This window comes from Muscardinus avellanarius (genome assembly GCF_963383645.1).
Source record: "Muscardinus avellanarius genome assembly, chromosome: 1".
NCBI lineage: Eukaryota > Metazoa > Chordata > Mammalia > Rodentia > Gliridae > Muscardinus > Muscardinus avellanarius.
In genome coordinates, this window is record NC_137786.1 from 223,293,164 (window position 1) to 223,316,113 (window position 22,950).

A 22,950-nucleotide genomic window follows, 5' to 3' on the forward strand; every position below is an offset into this window, starting at 1 on the left:
TAAAATAAAAATTATGTGTGAATAATGTGTGTATATATGTGTAGAGACAATGCCTGCCCTTATAAAGATTAAAGCCTCGTGAGAGATTCGTCAAATAATTTTATCGAGTAATAATTATAAATTATGACTCATTGTAGAGATAAATAATGAGATATCATAAGACTGTGTTAAAATATAAGATGTTGAATGGATGATTTGTCTGAAAAGGTAATATTTTACCTCTGAATTGAAGATAATAATCGGAGTTTTTAAGTCAGATTTGGTAATGAAGGTAGGGATTGCAGGCTGCAGAGAATAGAGCACAATTAAAGGGGGTGAAGTAAGTTAAGAGCCGTGGCTGGACGTTGAAGAGATAAATAAAGGAACATTAAATTAGTCAGGAGAGGCTTCTAGGCCACACTGCATACTAATGGTTTGGGGGGTTTTTTGTTGTTGTTTTGTTTTGTTTTTGTTTGTTTGTTTGTTTTGTTTTGTTTGGTGGTACTGGGGTTCCTGGAAACGCTTCTACTTCCGGGCTACACTCCCAGACCTATTTTTATACTTTTTTGATTTGGAAACAGGGTCTCTTACGCCAGCACGGCTGGCTTCGAACCTGCCCGATCCTCCTGTCTCCACCTCCCAAACACGGGGATTACAAGCGTGCGCCACCACACCGGGCAATGGTTTTGGAATGTACTCTAAGTGCAGTGGGGAGCTATTGACAGGTTTTTCTCACATTTACGGTGTCTGTAAAACTAAAACTCTCTGTAGGATGTCAAAAATACAAGTGTAAAAGCAGGAAGAGCATTTTAAGTGACTATTACCAAAGTTGAAGTAACAGCAGATAGCACTTAAATTGGGTTGGTAACAATGAATTTAGTGAGATATAGATAAATCTGAGAGCTACTTGGGAAGATGTTAGATGACAGGCAGATATGTCATTGTGTATGGGAGCACTTCTTTTTCTTTCCTGAGATGGGGAGAGAAACCTCAACTTATTAATGACTGTCTAGGGAGCCAGGGGAAAGCCCACTAAGTGCTGTGTGCGTGGAGGTCGCTATCAACATGATTTACATTATGATGTGAGACTATAATGCACCAATAAAAGCATACTAAAAAGTAAAAAAAAAAAAAAAAAACCAAGTTAAAGCCTTCTGAAATGATTCCCTGCAAGAATTTGTGGAATTGGATGTAAACAGGACAAAATTTTCTTCTGAGTGCCTTTGATTCCTGACCTTCTAGACCTGACTGCTGAAAATAGACATCAAACAAATGTGCACACTATTTATCATTTTGTAATTTAAACAAAACTGAAAAAAGGAAACCAAAAGGAGGAAGTGGGACTCTAATTGTGTGCGGGGTATATAGTTAAAGCGTGTGCGCGCGCGTGCGTGCGTGTGTGTGTGTGTGTGTGTGTGTGTGCGCGCGTGTGTGGTTAAAGCTGCTATTCATCCCTTATTCTCTCTATAAACCTCAGTGTGGTTTGGCTATTTTTAGTAAGGCATGCAGTAATAATATATTGCCTATGTAACAGAAATTAAGAATTTAACAATTGTGTCTACCAGGATTTATAAGGATATAAATCACATTGTTTTTATCATATGTAACATATTTATTTTTGCCTTTTTACATAATCATTTCTATCCATGCATAGCCAAAGAATAAACGTCAGCTTCAGCTCAGCAGGAAAAGTCACTTTGTTGAAGAATTCTTGACATCCCATGGTGAGTAAAATCAATGTGCCACGTTTAGCACATCGATTCAGGAGGCAATAAGGAGCAGGTCTGCTGCTCTCAATATTTTTATAAACATGCACCCTTTAAAGTATTCATAATCAGGAATTTCTACTTTGTAGCACTTATGCAGTGAAACTTTCATGAATTGGTGTGTTTAAGTTTTCTCTCTGGCCCTGAAGCCATAGCCCCAAGAATACTATATCCAAATCAGTTCCTGTTTCTCAGTGTATATTTGATCCTGTCCTAGCAAAACCTTCTGCATCTTGTATAGTATTATTTGATAAATATTCATTGGGTTTGACAATTAATCAATTAATAGATCTATAAAAGTCTCCAAGGTATTTTTAAATTAAAAATGCAAATCACTGGACAGCATGTATAATGTCATGGATATTTTTCTTAGTGTGAATATAACAATTTTATTCATGTATGTCCTCGCTGATAAGTACAAATCCTCAAAAAGGAGGCACAGAAATGATTAATGATCATGGTTAGAGGGAAGCCAGAGGTCTGGGCTCTGATGATTTCCTGTTTCTTATTGTATACATATTTGCTTATCTTATTGGAATATTTATAGTGAAATTGTATTGTTTTCTCAATGTAAAAACACCAATCAATAGTAAAAGCATTGCCAAACACAGGCAGAAATACCATCTTATATGTACTTTGTTGTATAACTGCTGAATTGCATGATGATTCAGTATTTGTGTATTTATTTATTTGTGTTTAGTTAGTTAGTTAGTTAGTTAGTTAGTCATGGTGGTGCTTTGTCCATGCTAGACAAATGTTCTACCACTATATTTTATCCCTATCCCTCGTTTTTATTTTTTATTTTTTTACTTTTTTATTTTTTTGTTGGTACTGGGGTTCCTGGAAGTCCTTCTACCTCCAGGCTACACTCCCAGACCTATTTTTACATTTTTTTTAAATTTTGGAAACAGGGTCTCCTAAGGCTTCGAACCTGCGCGATCCTCCTGTCTCTGCCTCCCAAGCGCAGGGATTACAAGCGTGCGCCACCACGCCCGGCCCTATCCCTGGTTTTTAAATTATTGCAGAACCTTTGTACTGTTTCTCATGATGGCTATACGAATTCACATTCCTCCAACAGTGTGCAAAGATCCTTTTCTAAAGTGAATCCTCTCACCACTTGTGCTCTTTTGTCCGTCTGTCTGTCTGTCTGTCTGTCTGTCTTTATTTATTTATTTATTTATTTATTGCGGGTCTAGGGATAGAACCCAGGGATATTTGACCTCTGAGCTACACCTCCTGCCCTATTTTTTATTCTTTATTTTGAAACAGGGTCTCATTGCGTTGCAAAGGTTCTCACTAAGTAGCTGAGGCTGTCTGCGGACCACCATCCTTCGGTCTCAGCCTCCCAAATGTTGGGATTACAAATGTTAGCCACCATGTCGGGCTCTCTTTTGTCTTTTGATAATAGCTATTTTTACTGAAGTGAGGTCATTAATTAATGTGGTTTTACTTTGTATTTTCTTGATGTTTAGTAATGCTGAATATTTTTTCCTATATCTGTTGCCTTTTGCCCATTTATAAATTATTTTACTTTGTAGTTCCTTATACAAGGATAGTTACATTCACTGCTTTTATTTAACAGAGCACTAGAAGTTCCAGCCAGAGCTGTTAGTCAAGAAAAGGAAATAAAAAGTACCCAAATTGGAAAAAGGAAATTAAATCATTCCTATTTGCAGACAAATGCTTTTAAATATAGAAAATCCTAAAACTTCCATCAAAACACAGAACTAATGAACAAATTTGGTGAAGTTGCAGTATACAAAAATCAGTATATTGTAGGGCGTGGTGGCGCACACGTGTAATCTCAGCATTTGGGATCATGGTTCATGGACAGCCTCAGCTACTTAGTGAGACCCTTCACAACTTAGTGAGTCCCTGTTTCAAAATAAAGAATAAAAACTATGGCAGGGGGTGTAGCTCGGAGGTCGAATGCCCCTAGGTTCTATCCCCAGACCTGCCAAAAAAAAAAAAAATCAACATATAAAAATCAATAGCATTTTTATATACTGAATATCAAACCATCAGGAAAATAAATTTTAAAAAATCAATGTATAATAACCACAGAAAAACTTGAAATAAATTTAACCAAGAGGTAAAAGATGTTCACAATAAAAACTTTATGACACTGGCTAAAAATATTGAAGAAGACACAAATAAATGAAAATATGTCTCATCTTAGTGTAGTAGAATAATTAATATTGTTAAAATATTCATGTTACCCAAAGGAATCTGAAGATCCAATGCGATCCCTATCAAAATACCAATGTCTTGTTCCACAGAAACAGAAAAAAACTCTTAATAGTTGTATGAAATCGCAAAAAGGCATGGGATAGTCAAAGCAGTATTGACCAGAAAGAGCAAAGACAGTGTCATTACCCTACCTTACCTCAAAATACACTACGATTATAGTTATCAAAACACCAATGGTACCAGCATATAGACACATAGACCATTGCAAAAAATAATAATAATAGAGAACCATTAAATAAATTCAGCCTACTGATTTTCAACAAAGATGTCAAGAATACACATTAAGGAACGGATATTCTTTTAATAGATTGTGTGCAGAAAACTGGATATCTACACACAGAAGAATTAAATTAGACCCTTATCTCTCACCATATACAAAGTTCAACTCAAGGTGGATTAACAATGATGAGACTCACAACTTTGAAACTGCTAAGGATGAAAATATGAGAGCAAGGCTTCGGGCTACTGGCATAGGCAATTTTTTTTATTAACACCTCAAAATATAGGCAAAAAAATTGTACAAATGAAGTATGTTAAACTAAAATTGTTTTTACAACAAATAAAAACCAGTAAGAGACAACCTACGGAATGGGAGAAAAGATCCGAACACTAAATCTGACAAGGATAAGTGTCTTTATCTTTAAACTTAAACCTTAGCACCATATCTAGTTAGATAAATCATCATTTTATAATTTCAGAACCTCCCTCCAAGTTAACTCAAGGGTTTTCTCTATGATATGTGCATTAACACATACTGAGTTTCCAAATAAATATAAGAAATAAAATATAATTCTGCATATAAACACATATATATGTAAGCGAATATTCATTCAGTTTATATAAAATATTTCTCCAAGGAAAAAATTTATATGATTTTAAAATAAAGTTAGCAGAAAGGATGAGAAAGCAGAAAGGAAAACAAGAGTCATTTTTTCCCCAAGCTATTTCCCTCCCTTGTAGGTTTCATCAGTAAATATCATTTCACAATATCTCAAAACTTTTATCACAGACTGCAAAAAGCGAACAAGAATATGTTTTATTTTCCTTATTTTTGAGTGGTAGGTCCTTTGGAAAGAATCACAAGTTAATCATAAAATTTTTGATAATCACTTTCCAGTGTGAGAGCTGTATGAACTTTTCCTTTCTTTCTTCCTTTCTCTCTTAATTTATGTTTCTCCTCTTTTTTATTTTTTCTTTCTGTTCTTTTTAAGTAGGTCTCATGTTACTCTGAAAGGAATGATTGCCCTACATCGCAGGAAGACCAGCTGCTAGACTGATCTATGTTTCCAACTAACACTGTGAACTTGAACAGATCAATTCTCCCATTTCTTTCATTAATTCTCTCACCTGACAAGAAAGGGCTCAGCTCAACTAAAATCTAGGGTAATTTTCTCCTCTAACAAATTCTGTAACTCAAAAAAAAAAAAAACCTTCAAGTTTCAAAATTGTATGAAGTTTCTTTTTTTGAGTTACAGCTTCAGAGACCACTGTGCCAGAATAATAATTCTTTCGAGTGTGACTCTGAGACTCCAGGGCCCAATCTTCGCTTCTGCTTTTCTTCCTAACAAGATGCCTGGGGCATCATTAGGATTGATTGGGCGCTCAGAGATGGGTAATTACCAAACCTGTATTATCTACCTCATTCCTGAACAAGTTTTAGAGGATCTAATTAATCAAGTCAAGTTAAAATAAGAAAACTTTATGGGTGATCATTTTTGTTCAGCTTTGAATGTTATCTCCAGGGAAGTGGAAGATCAGACAGAAAAAAAAAAAAAAAAAAAAAAAAGCAGGCTCTGAGAATAAGCAATGGCATTCTAAATTGATGAAAGGCAAGAAGGCTAGTTTCCAACATTGTTGATTCATTAGCGGCTATCCTATCTTCTTGAGCTTTGATCCCTTAACCTAAAAGAAAATCAAAACAAAACACAATTTGTTCCAATTCAACAAATCCTAGAAAACCTAGGAGATCAACTTAATTTAAAAAAAAACTGAAATCCACAGTTAGGGCTATAATTCAAACCCGTCCTCATTACATGGAAGAGGATGGTTTTTTCAGGAAGATATCTGTAGTTTTAAATTTTTTTTAATTTTTTGGTACTAGAGATTGGCACAGGAGCATATTCTACCTTCAGTTGACACCCCCAACTCTTTTTTGTTCTAAAACAGGATCCCATTCAGCTGCTGATGCTGGCCTCAAACCTGTGATCCTCTTGTCTCAGCCTCCCAAGGACTGGGATTACAGGCATGTGCTATCATACCTGGCTGGAACACTAGCTCTTGATCTAGAGCAAGTTATTAAAAACTCTTGAGTTTTCAGTTCCCTCAAAAATGGCAGGAAACTAAATAAGAATAGCCAAAGTGAGTAATTACATGTGATAATGCATTAATATGCCTAGACTAGGAAAGAGTTCAGTGAATGCCATTCTCTGTATTGCCCAGTCATGACAGTACTTCCCGCCCAAGCTAGCGCACTAGCTCCCACCAGGTCCCTGCACCTCTTAATATTTTTTCTTACTGACCATTCTACACAAAGCACACTCTCCAACTGGGCAGCTCTAGAATTTAAAAATATCTATGCTTGGTACCTTCTTCCAGAAAAAAATAAAGCCCACCTTCTCACACTATCTATATCCCCTCCCCCTTTGCTCCTGATCCCTGTCTGTAAGTCCCATCCCTCATCTGTCATTTTATTGTACTTGTTCTGATGCCATTCCTAAATCCTACCTTCACCCCAATCTCCAGGCAGGAAGCTTATTTTATAAAACCGCTGAGAGCCCCAACTCAGTGTGAGCTTGCCTGTCCTTTTTTATCTTAACTCTGTGTCTCTATCAAAATTTTTATTTGCATCTAGTAGCCATTATTCTGTCAAAAATTCTAATCATTTCTAGCTGGGCTTGGTGGCACATGCTTGTAATCCCAGTGCTTGAGAGGCTGAGACAGAAGGATGGGAGGTAAGAGACCAGCCTCAGCTACTTAGTGAGGTTCTCCGCAACTTAGCAAGACCCTGTTTCAAAATAAAAAATTAAAAAATGGACTGGGGGGTGGAGCTGGGGGTAGAATGCCCTTGGGTTCAATCCCCAGTACCACAAAAAAATTAATCATTTCTATATTAGCTATGCTATACATTAATGGCTGTTTTTATTAATAGAAATAATAAATATCCACCAAGCTGTGTGTTTTGTTTTACCTTTAATAAATAACTGGATTCCTTGTTTAGTCTATCCACTTGGAAGTTTTGTAACTAAGATTTTTGGGAACTTATTGGCTGAACTTTTCTCTTTCTTCCTTTCTCTTTCTTTCTTTCTTTCTTTCTCTTTCTTTCTTTCTTTCTTTCTTTCTCTTTCTTTCTTCTTCCTTTTTGTACTAGGGATTTAACCCAGGGGCATTCTGCTTCTGAGAAACACCCTCCACCCTCTTTATTTTTATTTTTAAACAGATTTCTTGCTAAGTTGCTGAAGGTCTAAGTTTCTGAGCTTTGATGTAAACCTGTGATCCTCCTGCCTCAGCCTCTAAGTACTGGGATTACAAGCATGTACCACCACATCCAGCTATCACTTTGCTTTAGCAAAGACATTTACAAGAAACAGCACAAATATTTTCTATGCTTATAAATCAATCAAGGTCAAAGTTGCTTTCATGGCTTTACTGGATTTGGTCTTCTCAGGGGATTCTCAAGGCAGGAACTATTTTATTTTATTTTAAACAAAAGTGAATCTTTTTAATAGGGATATTGAATAATTTATACAATTTAGTTTTACATTAACTTATAGCAATAGACATGAGAAGAGTTCCATAGCTATCACCAATTGCTTAAAGAGGTTTTGATACAATAAAAATGTGGATAGTATTAATAGGAGTGTTGTTGGAACATTATGCATGCCTTTTTTGGGAGAAAAACTATATACTCTTAAAAATACTGATCATCCAACTTTAATGATTTTTTTATTTTATTTTATTTTATTTTTATGTGGATTATACTGAAAATGGCATACATTCTGACTGTGCTCGGTGCCCTCTCAACTTTAATTATTTTATATATGGGTTCCGGAATGGTAAAAAAGAACAGATCCAGTGATGACAAGGCAATTCAGGGACAGAAAAATAAAATTCCTCAGGAAAAGAAAAGTGTAAAATTAGAGATGCAAGCAGATTTATTCACCCCTATCCCAGTCTACCCACAAATGATGGTGTTAAATGGACTCTTGAATTTATTTATTTATTTTTTACCAACATCATGTTTTTTTATTATTCTTTTTTTTATTTTTTATTGGTGCACTGTAATCATACATCACATTGGAATACAAGACTTGAGAGGATATACAAGCACACTCATCCAATTAGCCCTCATCCAGCCCCCATCCCATTCCCTCCCCCTCCCTTGATCCCATGTTTGTTTGGTGATTAACTTTGATACGTTTGTTTATGTACCTCCTGCTTTTTAAAGAGGCTCCAACCTCCCCTTTTCCTTACTCTCTGATTGGTCACCTTAGTAGCTTCACTATAGGGCCCTTTCTATAGCTCGACCACTTCCTGTTGCCCCTTTCCTCCTAGTTTCTGCTGATTAGGAGAAGAATCTGGTTTTAATTTTCTGCGATATTTCTCTGTGCATGCCGCGTTGCAAGTACCGATCTCACTCTTGACGGCCCCAGTAGTGGCCTGGCTACCCGGTGGACTGATCCAGATCTCGCTAGCTCAAGCAGTGGCCTTGCCTCATGGAAGGCCCCAATTCTGGTCTCGCTGGCCCCAACACCAGCCTAACCCCTCAGCTGGCTCTGATCCCTGCCTTGGAGGCCCCAGTAGCGGCCTTGCCTCATAGCAGGCTCCGATGCTGGCCATTGGCCCCGGCACCGGCCTAACCCCTCAGCAGGCTCCGATTCTGGCCTCGGAGGCCCCAGTAGCGGCCTTGCCTCCTGTCAGGCTCCAATGCCGGCCATTGGCCCCGGCATCAGCCTAACCCCACGGCAGGCTCCGATCCCGGCCTCGGAGGCCCCAGCACCAGCCTTGCCTCATGGCAGGCTCTGATTCCGGCCTCACTGGCCCCAGCATTGGCCTAACCCCTTAGCAGGCTCCGATCTTGGCCTCGGAGGCCCCCGTAGTGGCCTTGCCTCACAGCAGGCTCCAATGTCAGCCATTGGCCCCGGCACCAGCCTAACCCCTCGGCAGGCTTCTGTCCCTGCCTCGAAGGCCCCAGGACCAGCCTTGCCTCTCAGCAGGCTCTGATCCCAACCTCGCTGGCCCTGGCACCGGCCTAACCCATCAGCAGGCTCTTATCCTGGCCTCGGAGGCCCCAGCACCGGCCTCGCATCACGGCCAGCTCTGATGACGGCCTCGCTGGCCCCAGCACCAGCCTAACCCCTCGGCAGGCTCCGATCCCAGCCTCAGAGGCCACAGTAGCACCCTTGCCTCATGCAAGGCTTTGATGCCGGCCACTGGCCTCGGCACCAGCCTAACACCTCGGCAGGCTCCGATCCCGGCCTTGGAGGCCCCAGCACTGGCCTTGCCTCATGGCAGGCTCTGATCCTGGCCTCGCTGGCCCCAGCACCAGCCTAACCCCTCGGCAGGCTCCAATCCCAACTTTGCTGTCTCTGTCGCCAGCCTTACCCCTCGGCAGGCTCCAATCTGAGCACCCTCTTCGCCCAACCAATTGTCCCACGTTCTCAAGGGTACGCGGTGGTAGCATTCTACCTCTGGGGTTCTTATTTCAAAGGTTCCAGGTGTAATGCATCAGATCTCGGCCTCCCCTGAGTACTGGCCACTGCCATTGCCACTGCCTCCACCATTTCAAATCTTTCCCAAGCTCTTTTTCCACTCTGAATGTTGTCCAGTGTTCCTAAGCATGCGTTACAGTAGCATTCGACATTTGGTGTCGAATAAGGTTGGTAGGATCTGATTTCTGCTTCTCCTGAATACAAGTCTCCCCTGCCATCGATGAGACCGCTTTCAACACCACCTTTCTCCTTGGTCTCCGCTAAACTCTCTCCTTACAGTTGATGTCCAAGATTCTTAACAATATAAAGAAGCAGCAGTCCTCCTTCACAGGGAATTTTTCCGTAAGTTCCAGTGCATTTGGATAAGTTTTGTCTGCATCTCCAGTATCCTGGCATCCGCCACGGCCTTCTTAATCTTTCTCCGATATTTTTCTTTTTCCTTTTTCTTTTCCTTTTTTTTTTTTCAATAAGAGAAGACAGTATGTGTGGTTTGAGGAGGTAGTCGAATCAGGCGCTCAGTGGCACTGTGACCCGGTCCAGTTTCCCCATGGGTCCAGCGTGCTCCACACTACTCCATCTGGGGCCCAGAGTCCTACGACCCGGCCTTGTCTGTTCCAGGGTCTGGTGTGCCCCACGTGACCCCTGCCCAGGACCCAAGGTCTTACTGGGCCCGGTTTCTCCAGGGTTCTGGCATGCTACGCATGGTCCGGCCCGGGGCCCAGAGTCCTGTGACCCAGGCCCCAGCTGTTCCAGGGTTCCGGTGTGCCCCTGGCGACCCCTGCCCAGCACCCAGGGTCTTACTGGGCCTGGTTTCTCCAGGGTTCTGGCATGCTACGCGCGGTCCGGCCCGGGGCCCAGAGTCCCGCGACCCGGGCCCCGGCTGTTCCGGCCTCCAGCGTGCCCCGGACGACCCCTGCCCGGAATCCAGGGTCTTACTGGGCCCGCTTTCCCCAGGGGTCTCGGACTCTTGAATTTTTAAAGGCTTCTTCTCGTTACCCCATTTGTGGTCTATTCTTAACTGGGAAAGATGATTCTAACTGTCTCACACAAAGTGTTCTTGCTTGGCCTCCTGAAACACTAGATATTTCACTTTTAAAACCAGCCATAGCTAATTGGGTGATGTGTTCATGTATGCCTACACAAGTCTTTTATCCCATTAAGATGTATGACTACAATGCACCAATAAAAATGTGTGTGTGTTTATTTTTTATTTTTAATATATTTTTATTGGTGTATTATAGTCAAACATCTCAATGGCATACAAGACTGTGAGGATATACAAACACACATCACCCAATTAGCCTTTATCCAATTTCCATCCCATTCCCTCCCCCTCCCTCGATCCCATGCTTGATTTAGTAATTAACTTTGATATATTTGTTTAAGTACACCATGTGCTTTAAAGAGATTCCATCTTCCCCCATCCCATCCCTGCTGATAGGTCATGTTAATTGCTCCTCTATAGAGCCCTTTCTTCATCTAGATTTACTCCTATTACCCATTTCTTCCTAGATTTTGCATATTAGGGAAAGCATCTGATTTTTTATTTTCTGTGCTATTTCTCTGTGTATGCCACAATGCAGGTTCCGATCTCACACTTGAAAGCCCCAGCACTGACCTGGCCACCCAGCAGACTCTGATCCCAGCCTTGGAGGCCCCAGCACTGGCCTTGCCTTAAGGCAGGGTCCTATCCTCGCCTCGCTGGCTCCAGCAAGCAGGCTCCTCACCACATGGCAGGCTCCAATCTCAGCCTTGCTGACCCCAGCACTGGCCTTGACACATGTCAGGCTCCAATCCCAGCCTCAGAGGCCCCAGCACTTATCTTGTCTCATGGCAGGCTCAATCCCGGCCTCGCTGGCCCTGGCACCAGCCTCACCCCTCAGGAGGCTCTAGTCCCAGCCTCGGAGGCCCAAGCACCGGCCTTGCCTCATGGCAGGCTCCGATCCCAGCTTCACTGGCCCCGGCACCAGCCTTGCCTTAAGGCAGGCTCCTATCCCGGCCTCACTGGCCCCAGCACAGGCCTCACCGCATGGCAAGCTCTGAATCCAGCCTCACTGGCCCTGGCACCAGCCTCGCCACCTGACAGGCTCCTACCCTGGCCTCAGAGGCCCAGGCACTGGCCTTGCTGTACATCGGGCTCTGGTCTCTGTCACTATGAGCAGGTCATCTACAGATGTTCCCTTTTTTCTTCCTTTTTTTTTGGTGGTACTGGGGAGTACCATAGCCTACCTCTGATAACATATGCTGGACACCTAGAACTCATGACAGTGGGAACAACTTGTCTTAGCTCTGTTTTAGGTTTATTGTTAATATTTGCATTGGAAAAGCCTGTGGAGAATCAGTTGCCTTTAGGATTCTTTTAATTGTGATTGTCTGAGTCTTTGTAGAATTTTTTGTTAGCTTGGTCATTAATAACATAAGTCTCAAGTACCTTTTTGGTAACAAGGCCAATTCAAAAAATTACCAAATACCCATACCTATTACTGTTCCCCAGAAGGAGATACTGCGTGCCAGTTACTGGGAATGTTGGCCATGCAGCATTCCTGCTAAAATGAGCCTTGCTCAATTTTAGACTGGGAAGAAGGCTCAGCAGTTTGGCCTACATAGTTCCAGAAGCCATGGCCATGTTGGGCATGTCCATCCCCATCACACCTGTCAAGCCCATCTCAGCAGTGGACATCCCTATGTTCATGTTCATGCCCAGCATGTTCTGGTTCATCATCGGAGCATTTCCAAGAGGGGCCATTACTATGGTGCCCGTCATCACACCAGGCATGCTCATAGGCAGGGGTCCCTTCACCCAAGGGTTAGCTTGTGGCTGGGTGGGAAGCATGTTTGGTGGAGAATTGAGGTTCATAGCTCCAAAACTTTGAGTCATCCCATTTAGAGGCTGCTGCATATTCTGTTGTTAAATCATGGTATTAAGCAATGGCTATTGGGGTTTAGAAAGCTGAATACCAGGTAGTAAGTTTTCTAGGCTGATGTTCACACTGGTTCACACAAGTCAAGGGCAGGTTTTTGCTGACTGACTTCTGGACCATATCTGTATTCTGTGATTTCAACATGGGCAAATCCTGTCAGTCCTACAGTGTTAGTGCTCTCATAGAGAAATTCATACTCTGGGAAGATGCCATGGCTGTTTGAGATGAGATGAGCCCATAAGATCAAAGAGACCTGTAGAATTTGAGGCAGCTGGAGGTGTGCCTAAAACTGGCTGTGAGCTGATGATGAGATGCACTTCTGGCTGGGACATACCAGTGAAGAGCTGGCCACTGGCAGCCATGGTGCCTCCTGACTGCGCTTGGTTGAAGGCAGTCCAGTCACCAAAGTCTTTTTTCCCACCTGTGGTTGCTGCTTGGGAAAAGAAACACAGCCTGATCCAACACCTCCTTCTCCTGTTGACTGGCTGATACCATCAAACGGATCCACAAGATCACCAGACGACTTGCTGCTGGGCACTGAAGGCTTAACCGAGGTGTATGGGTTGAGGCATTCTGCTCAGGATTTGCTTTGGCCCTGTGTAATCAGTGGCTTTGGAAGGATTTGCCATGTGGGTGTGTCTAGTTGTGGTGGTCTCTGTGGCCTGTGCGATGTGGATATGCTTTGTCATCACGGTCTCCTCTTCATCTTTGAATTCACCTTTGGGAGATCTGCCTCTTTTCCTTACTTTTCCTCATCACTGTCACTGCATCTTTCTGGGGAGGCTTCTCTGTCTTTCCTCCGGAACTTTCTGATGATGTCATAGATCGTGGATCCAATTTTATCACTCAGTTTACCCAATTTATCACTGAATGGGAACGCACTCTTGTTTTATCCCACTCTTCATCCCATTTTTATTTGGGCTCAGGATCATATCCTTCACTGTATCTAAGTCCTCCAACACTGTCTGAGGAAACCCCAACATATTTGTCTTTGTTCTTCTTTGCTTTCTTTTGTTCTTCAGGAAGCCTGTCATCATCCTAGGCAAATTCAATAATTTCTTCACTTTCTGGCAGATATGTATACATTAATCCTTGCCATGCTCATCTACAAAGTGGTAATTTTCCAGGGATAGCAAATCACAAATGTATTCTCTGGCACTGATAACTACACGCTCTGATCCATTTCTTAGGAGGTAAGCTAGGAACAGCAATGACTTATAAACTCTTCTCCAATTCTATTTTCTGTCTTTTAACATTCGAGACCAAAGCATGTTCATAAATTCTGGAAATTGTTCATACATAAATGTAGCCTTCACAATCTCCCCCATGAGTTGTCTAGAAGGTCCCCAAGGATCATCATCCTAGAATTTAGACTCAATCTCTGAATAATTTATACCCACATTGATGACTTTGTCCACCAGCTCCCACACCTTCCACATGTCAACATCTTGCCCTGCAGTCCAGGCTTCCTCCTCTCTGTCCAGTTCCCCATGGATCCCAGAATTCATCAGCACCAGGGCAGGTCCAGGCTGGAGTTTCCACCATCTACCCTGAATTCTTCAAGTCAGCTCTTCTCACTGCTTCTTTTCAATATAGTACTTGAGACCCTAGCCAGAGCAATAAGGCAAGAAAAGGAAACCAAAGGAGTACAAATAGGAAAAGAAGAACTCAAACTTATCCCTATTTGCAGATGACATGATACTACTTAGAAGACCCAACAAATTCAACCAAAAGGCATATACACTGATCAGCAAAGTGTCTGGATACAAAATCAATCTTAAAAAATCAGCTTCCCTGCCGGGCGTGGTGTCATACACTTGTAATCCCCGCACTTGGGAGGTGGAGACAGGAGGATCGCGCAGGTTCAAAGCCAGCCATGCTGGCTTAAGAGACCCTGTTTCCAAATAAAAATATAAAATAGGTCTGGGAGTGTAGCCCAGAGGTAGAAGGGATTCCAGGAACGCCAGTACCACAAAAAAAATCAGCTTCCCTGTATTACAACCATAAACCCACTGAAAAAGAAATCCAAGAAACATTTCCACTCAGGATATTTCACACACAAAAAAATTAAAATACATTGGAATGAACTTAACCAAGGAGGTAAACAACCTCTACAAAGAAAATTATAAAACACTGAAAAAAGAAATTGAAGAAGACCTTAGAAGATGGAAAGAGTGTCCATGTTCTTGGATAGGCAGAATAAATATTATCAAAGTGGCCATCTTTCCAAAAAAAGTGACCTACAGATTCAATGCAATACCCATTAAATTACATAGGTTATTCCTCACAAATGTAGAAAAGTCAGTCTTTAAATTCATTTGGAACAACAACAAAAAAAAAAAAAAAAACAGAATAGCCAAAGTAGTTCTCAGCAACAAGAACCATGTAGGAGGCATCACAATAACTAACTTTAAACTATACCATAAAGCCATAGTAATAAAAACAGTATGGAACTGGCTTAAAAACAGACACATAGACCAATGAAACAGAACAGAAGACTCAGAAACAAATTTATATACTAACAGCCAATTGATTTTCAACAAAGAGGCCAAAAACATATGCTGGAAAAAAGATAGATTCTTCAATAAATAATTGGCAAAACTGGTTAACCGTATGCATAAAATGGAAATAAACTGCACTTTCTCACCCTGCATAAGGGTCAATTCAAGATGAATCGAAGACATGGAAATCAGACCAGAGACCTTGCAGCTTCTTGAAAGTGGCATAGGTACAACACTTTAACACATAGATTCTGGTAAAAACTCTCAGCAAGACCCCAAAGGCACAAGAAATTAAAAGGCAGATTGAGATGTGGGATTGCATGAAGAGCTTCTGTGAAGCAAAGGAGACTATTAAGAACCTCAACAGAGAGCCAAGAGAATGGGAGAAGATTTTTACTATACTCCTCTGATAGAGGACTAATATCTAGAATATACAGAAAACTGAAGAATCTCAGCACAAACAAAACAAGTAACACAATAAAAAATGGGCAAGTGAACTGAATAGACACTTCACAAAAGAAGAAATTCAAATGGCCAATAAATATATGAAAAAAATCTCAACATCATTAGCAATCAGAGAGATGCAATCAAAGCTACCTTGAGACTTCACCTAAAATAATTTTTAAATGCAAAAACTCTCATAAGAAAAAAATCCCATAAGAAAAAATTGCATAAGACTTTGAGTCACCAATAGTACACTGACAGCTCCTTAGCCTCACAGAGGGAGCACTGACCTAAACCAATTGTTCTTGACCTGACAGTGTAACAGACTCTCCTTTGGAGCTTCGGGCCCTATTCTAAGATAATACACCAAAAATCTAGTAAAACACAGGTGATTCCAGTCAAAGTTACAGTCATAAACCCTGGCCGAGCCTCCCAGTGCTTTTCTACACCTTCAAGTTCTCACCCTCTCACTCCAGCTCAGGTTTAACATGGCAAGCCAAATGGGGCCAGGAAGAGCCTTTTGAGCACAGGATGATATGTTCATAGTTCATCTCAATGCCTTCATCTTCAAGACCTCACAAGTCCCACCACAAGCTCCTTCTCCACCACTATCTCTCATCCCTTTGTACCTGCTGCAGTTCTGTCTCATGGGGCTACTCATTATTCCCTCCTCTCAACCTCTGATCATGTTATTACATCTAAGTGGGACCAGTCAAAATGGAACCTAGTCTACAGGGTAGCTCATACCCGACCCTTCATATACAAAGCCTTTCCCCCCTGATATCCATAGTCCAATGCAGTATCTCCTTCTAAATTTTGAATGTGGTGAGCTCACATGGTGAACTTATCAGTGCTATCTTCTACTACAGTAATTCTGTGGAGTCTTACTATCTCTTGTAAGAGTTTGACCATAGATGGAGTTCAAAACTTAGATAGAAGATATTAAATTACTGTATTTGATAACCTCATATAAAATTCTTTCATTAAGAAATTACATTTTAATGGAAAACTAATTCTAAATATATGTAAAACATTTCACGAGGAAATATATCAAGAAATTTTTCAGAAATAATAAGTGTAGCACAAAAGACCCAAGACACTAAATAATGCATTCTATATAAGTAAGTTTTAGAGAAGGTGATGCTGGCACCAAGAAACTGAAGATATACAATTGATGTTATAATGCTATATGTGTCTAAATAACAGTATATGTGGCAAAGGAAGAGGTTTGAGAAACGGAAAGAGTTTTAAAAGCAAGACTCATTTTACATCTGTTCACCATTTCCTCCCATATAGCGCCATGCAAATCACTGCACTTTTATGAGCCTCTGGAGTTCTTTTATGACCATAATTCCCATTTTGCAGTCATCTTGAAATAAAGTTATCTTTACAAAGGTTATATTATCTGTCACTTAAGAGTTTTATAACATTATCTGTTTTTAAGGAGTGTCCCAGGAGCTCAATTGATATTAGCATTTTTAATTTACCACTATTAGTATTAGAGAAACACTAAGTACCAAGAGTAAGGAGGTTAGCCTTTAGTTGTTTAATAATTTATATTAAGGTAAAATATAAATATAAAATCATAGATAAATGAAAATATTTGCCAAATATTCTAATCTATGTATGGTCAACATGCAAAGATGAAAATACTAATGAAAAATTCTGTTTATTTTGAAAATAACAAAGGACATACTAGAAAAATGTTTGCAGCTAATATTAAAAGGCCTTTTAATGTTTTTTGTGTTGATGATGTAAGAATTATAATATTTGCAAAGTTAATAGCTCTGAACTAGGAGTTTCTAGAATATGTGATACAGTTCTGTTATGTGCCACTGGGAAATTATTTTCTCTTTATGACTTAGTTTCACAATACAAGCAATATGAATGTTAAAAGTAGATCAATGATTTTCAGTGTTTGTGTGCCATGAATTTTAGCAAATCTGATAAAATAAAAAAAACTCTGATACTTCTCTGTGGAATAAATGCGCATAGCCGCAAACACATACTTATCTAAAATTCATTCTTAGACTTTAAAAGCGTTTAGCAAGGCTACTGGTTTAACAATCCTTCAATTGCTAAAGGAAACATTAGCAAACAATATTGTTCGGGATGAGCTGTTGCTGCCATCTAGTGGTCATACGTAGTCACAACTCACAAAGAAACCGTTCTCTCTCCAGGAATACTGCCTACCTTTTATTTGAACGGATCCTATTTTCCCTAGACCATTTTAACAGATAACTAGAGTCAGAGAAGAAATGAAAATATATTTTATTAACAATGTAAATTTTTGTGTATAAGTCATAAAACAAAGCTTAACCTTTAATATTCTGGAATAGGACTAATAGTCAAAGTTAGGTTTGTAAAAATTCAGGATATAAGATCATTTTGAGGTAATGTCTATTAACAGAGAAATTAAAGAAAAACAAATAGGACCTAAGGACTAACTCTTTAAAACTGGCACCTGAAAAAAACTAAAGCCTGATGTGCTCAATTGAGTTTTGTAAACTACTACTAAACACCTACTCTGCCAGACACTATGCTAGACGCTCATGAAAACAAAGCAGAATCTCCTCAAGACAACCAGCAATGGTAATAAATAATTCCCCTATTTTTATCTAGTAAAACGTTGTGAATTTTAATCAGTAGCAGATGATGACCATAACAATGATCATACAAATTTTAGATTAAATCATATAGATAACAATAATAACAGAAACATCATGCCTACCTTAATACCTTATTTAATTTTGTTTATAAAATAATGTCCTTCAATTAACAATTTTATTAACAATTTTGCTTAAATTATCTGTAATTTTAAGTATGGTTCTTACTTTGAATTTTCTAATATGTAACCTCAGAAGGATAACCTGAAAATAACTGTGTTATTTAAATATCTAAATTTCCTCTCTCTCTTTCATCTAAAATTATTGAAAGTGGATTTTAATAGATTATCTCTCACATCGGTAATGAATAGGAAAGTGAAATAGGGTCTCTCTCAAAGCACAAAAATAATATTTGATGCAGGAGAGGAAGGCAGTCAGAGAACACCAACATGCTGAGCACACTATCAGATCTGTGCTAGTGGCCAGTCAAAAGCAGGATTTGTTTCTCTTTAAGGGTACTAAACATGCCAGACATGGTGTCACACACCTATAATTCCAGTACTTGAACGGCTGAGACAGGAGGAACACAGTTTCATGGCCAGGTTCAGCAACTTAGTTAGACCCCCAGAAAATTTCATGAGACCCTGTTTCAAAATAAAAGATAAAATAAGGTTTGGGGTGTGACTCAGAGGTAGAATACTCCTGGGTTTAATCCCCAGTGCCAAAGAAAAAGGTATAAAAGAGTATCAGAGAAGAAACTTCTAACTTCAGTATCTTACTTTTATTCTATTTCAATATAATGAGGCTGAAAGACCAGGCCAATAGTCTTTCCAAGGTGATATATAGATGCACTTCTCCCGACCCTACCTCCAACACAGAAATTTTAATTGGGTTTGCCTGTATGCAAAAGAAAACCTAAAATAAGAGAAACTAAGCAAGTGATTTTCTTAAGACAAATTTGAGACTAGACAACATTGGGCTGATATGGCTGATACACAGTGCGAGGACTGTTTCTTCATGGTACAAGATGACTGGTCAAGTTCTAGCCATAAGTCTGCATTTGGGGTCACAGAAAGGAGACAGGTGGCAAGGGAAAAAAAAACTCTCATTTGAATATCTAAGGAGACAGCTGAGTGTGGTGTAACCCTAGTACTTGGGAAGGTTGAGACAAGGAGAATCTCAGATTCAGGACCAGCCTCAGCAACAATTGTTTGTTTCAAAATAATTAAAATATAAAAAGGTCTCAGGTATATAGCTTGGAGGTAGGATGCCTCTGGGTTCAATTCCCTGTATGAGAAGAAAGGAAGAAAGGAAGAAAGGAAGGAAGGAAGGAAGGAAGGAAGGAAGGAAGGGAGGGAGGAAGGGAGGGAGAAAGGAAATTTAAGAATTTCCAGAAGTGTCTCTCACATCTTTCATCTAAAAGTCTCTCCATCATTATGTAATTTCTTGGCAACAGCCATCTAGAGGAGAGGTTGAACACAGTAGTCTTTTATTTTGGTTGTTATATATTCAGCTAAAAATGGGACAAGAGAAGAAAGTAAGATGGAATTCTTCTGTAATAGTTTATGCCACAGAGTGAAGCATAATTTATGTGGCCTCTTCCCTTCTCGGTCATTATTTTCCTAGTTGATTTTACTAACATGATGGTATTTGTATAAAACCCTACAGGGACCTGAGTTAGAATCCCCCGCAACTCTGTGTTAGCTGCTTAATCCTGCTACCATTCAAGATGTACTCCACATTTTTTTTTTCTGTACTAGGGATGGAAGCCAGGGACATTCTACCTCAGAGCTACACCCTCAGCCCTGTTTTTTATGCTTTATTTTGAAACAGGATCTTATTGTGGTCAGACATCTTAATGAGGTATAAGAGGTGGAGACATACATGCGCCCATCACTCACCAATTCCCGCCCCATTCCCTCCCCCCCCCCTTCTCGTGTTTGGCTTAGTGGTTGACTTTGATGTGTTTGTGAGTCCACATCATTAGGCTCTTCTCTTTTGTCTGAGTCCTGGTTTCTGGCTGACCTGCCTTTATTTACACACCCCTCCCCCTACACGAAGGAAGGAACTTGGCCTTTTTGTTCACTGCTTAAAACATAGGATGAGGATTCATCGCGTACAAATTTATTAACATAATAAAAAAATTGGGGGCAACTAAGTCACCCTGAGAAGACTATTTAATAGACAATTTATTTTAAAATGCTTCAATTCGTGATTTGACTTAAAACAGGTTAAAATATCTGATATAAAATCTTGCTAGAAAAATATATTGTATGCATGCACATAGAAAAATATAAGAACATGAGCACAGTCTAAGAATCTGCGGCCTGTGTTATCTGTCTCATGACTACAGATCACCATGGATGCCAAGGTCCAGGGCTCCAGGCGCAGGCTGTAAGACTGTGACAGGGATGAGTCACACTGAGACTCAGTAACACCCTGGCCTGACCTGGAGGTACCTAACCTCCTCTTGCCTGGTCTGAGGTGTACAGAATCACTTCACTCATCCCAGCACAAATGTGGGGCTCATAGAGGCCCCTTTGAAACCCAGGCTGAAACATCTCTGTAGATCCCAATAACTTGCATGGAAATATAACATGGTTGGATGCTGATTAGACAACTTAGGTAAAAGAATTTTTGTTTTGTTTTTTCTTGTGTTTTGTGTATGTGCATGTGTGATTTTAAAGTTGCTGTTTTTCCTAGTTCAAAATCATAGAAAAATCTACCCAATTTATGAGTATATCCTATAGCATTAAATTTAGAAATGAGAAATTCTACTGCCAAACATTTATGCAGAGATGGGGGAAGTTCACAGAGCAGGGAATGCTCCGGTACTTTCCTTGGGTGCAGAGATCCAGTGATGGACCCAGGAGGAAATTTGTGTGGCTCAGACATGAAGAAGTACAACCTCCTGGAACCAGAATCTGACTTCTCAAGCATGAGGTCTTGTACTTTCTTTTTTCGCACTAGGAATTGGTTCTGTGGGCATTGTACTTCTGAGCTATACCCTCACTCCATTTTTTTATTTTAAAATAAGATCTTGCTAAGTTTCTGAGGCTCTCACCTCAAACCCGAGATCCTCCTGTCTCAGCACCTTCCAAGTACTGGGATTAGAGGCATGAGCCACAACACCCAGAAGAACTTTTATTTTATCTTATCCAGAAAAAAAGGGAGCAGAGACTGCAGCCAAAACGGTAGAAATGAAAGTCCTGATTCGCCATCTACTCCTCTGTTGTTAATTCAGAAGTTTTGACCTAGAATCATAGAAATATTTCAGTATCATTGACTTTGCCTGAAATATCTTTTTCTCCTATTTCCTACACTGACTACGAATTTGAGTCCTTTCCTTTGTAGATAACTCTACAAGTTATAGGACTCACTATCAGAGACATCAAAAAACAGAACACTGGCTCTTTGTTAGAGAGAACCAAGAAAATTCACTGCACATAATTGAAAGATGAAGTAACTATTTGCTTTAGAATAGATATTACATATCATAAAAGCAAGAGAAGGAAGTCATGCCTTCCAGCAGCAGCAGCAGCAATTCTCACAATGGTAATTAAGAAGTACATAAAGGCCTGGCACAGTGGTATACACCTGTAATCCCAGTACTTGGGAAGCTGAGACAGGAGGCTTGCAGGTTGGATGCAATAACTTAGTGAGATCCTGTTTCAAAATAAAAAATAAAATAGGGCTAAGATGTAGCTCAGAAGTAGAATTCCTCTGGGTTTAACATCCAGTGCCACAAAAAATAGATTAAATTAAATAAAAATATAAAGTATATCTCAGCCATAAAAAATAGATTAAATTAAATAAAAATATAAAGTATATCTCAGCCATAAAGAAGAACAAAATTATTACATCTACAGAAAAATGAAAGGAACTCGAGAATTTTAGGCTAAGTGAGATTAGCCAGTCACAGAAAATGAAGGATCATGGTTTTATTCTCATATGTAGAAGCTACAGAGAAATTTAAAAATAAAAAGGACTGCAGGTAAATGAGAGATACCAGTAGAACAGTTGGAAGGGATTGAGGGAGGGAGGGAGGAAGGAGGAAAGGGAGTCCTGATGAAGGAAACAGTTCACATGATGCTATGTTCATAGATGAAATTGTAAATAACAATTTTAATAATATGGGGAGGAAGAAGGAGCTGGATGGGCTGCAGAGGGAACACACCAAGTGCTGTGTGCACGTATGTTCCTGTGCCTCTCAACCCCATTATAGTGTACAACTACAATGCACAATTACAGTGCACCAATAAAAGCACATCAGAAAACAAAATAGCTAGATGGTAAGGCCGCTGAAGTTTACAGGCAACTCCAGATTAACTCTACAACTAAACAATAACAACCTCGTGGTGAGGGCATAAAAAATCTCTTTGTTACTTTAGTATTTTATGCAATTTAAAGTACCTTAGTAAAATAGTGTTAAGCACCAATGTTGAATGGGGTGTTGCAATATTCAATGGTGAACTGTTGGTATATTTAGTAGAAACAACAATAAAGAAGAACTGGAAATCTACAGCTATCATGAAAGATGATGATCGCAAACTCTAAGCATAGAGCTCTCCCACCACAGTAATAAACTATCTGAGTGGCAAGGTGATGACATAAAGCACTGGATGCCAGTGGATATATTGGTATATATCATGAATGACAAGAGGACCCCATCAGCCACAAAAATCCAAAGAACCTCTGCTCTCGGGCATAGCCCACATCTTGATAATCTTCCTTTTAGCAAAATAAATAAATAAGTAAAAAGTCACCACATTTCA

The 22,950-nt window shown here is 40.0% G+C and overlaps 1 pseudogene across 1 annotated transcript; it reads right to left on the reverse strand.

Moving 5' to 3' along the window:
* Positions 1–12,302: 12,302 nt before the first annotated feature.
* On the reverse strand, positions 12,303–14,132 carry LOC308260084 (clathrin interactor 1-like; annotated as a pseudogene). Its single transcript has one exon. The product of its transcript is annotated as a clathrin interactor 1-like (transcript).
* Positions 14,133–22,950: the final 8,818 nt, after the last annotated feature.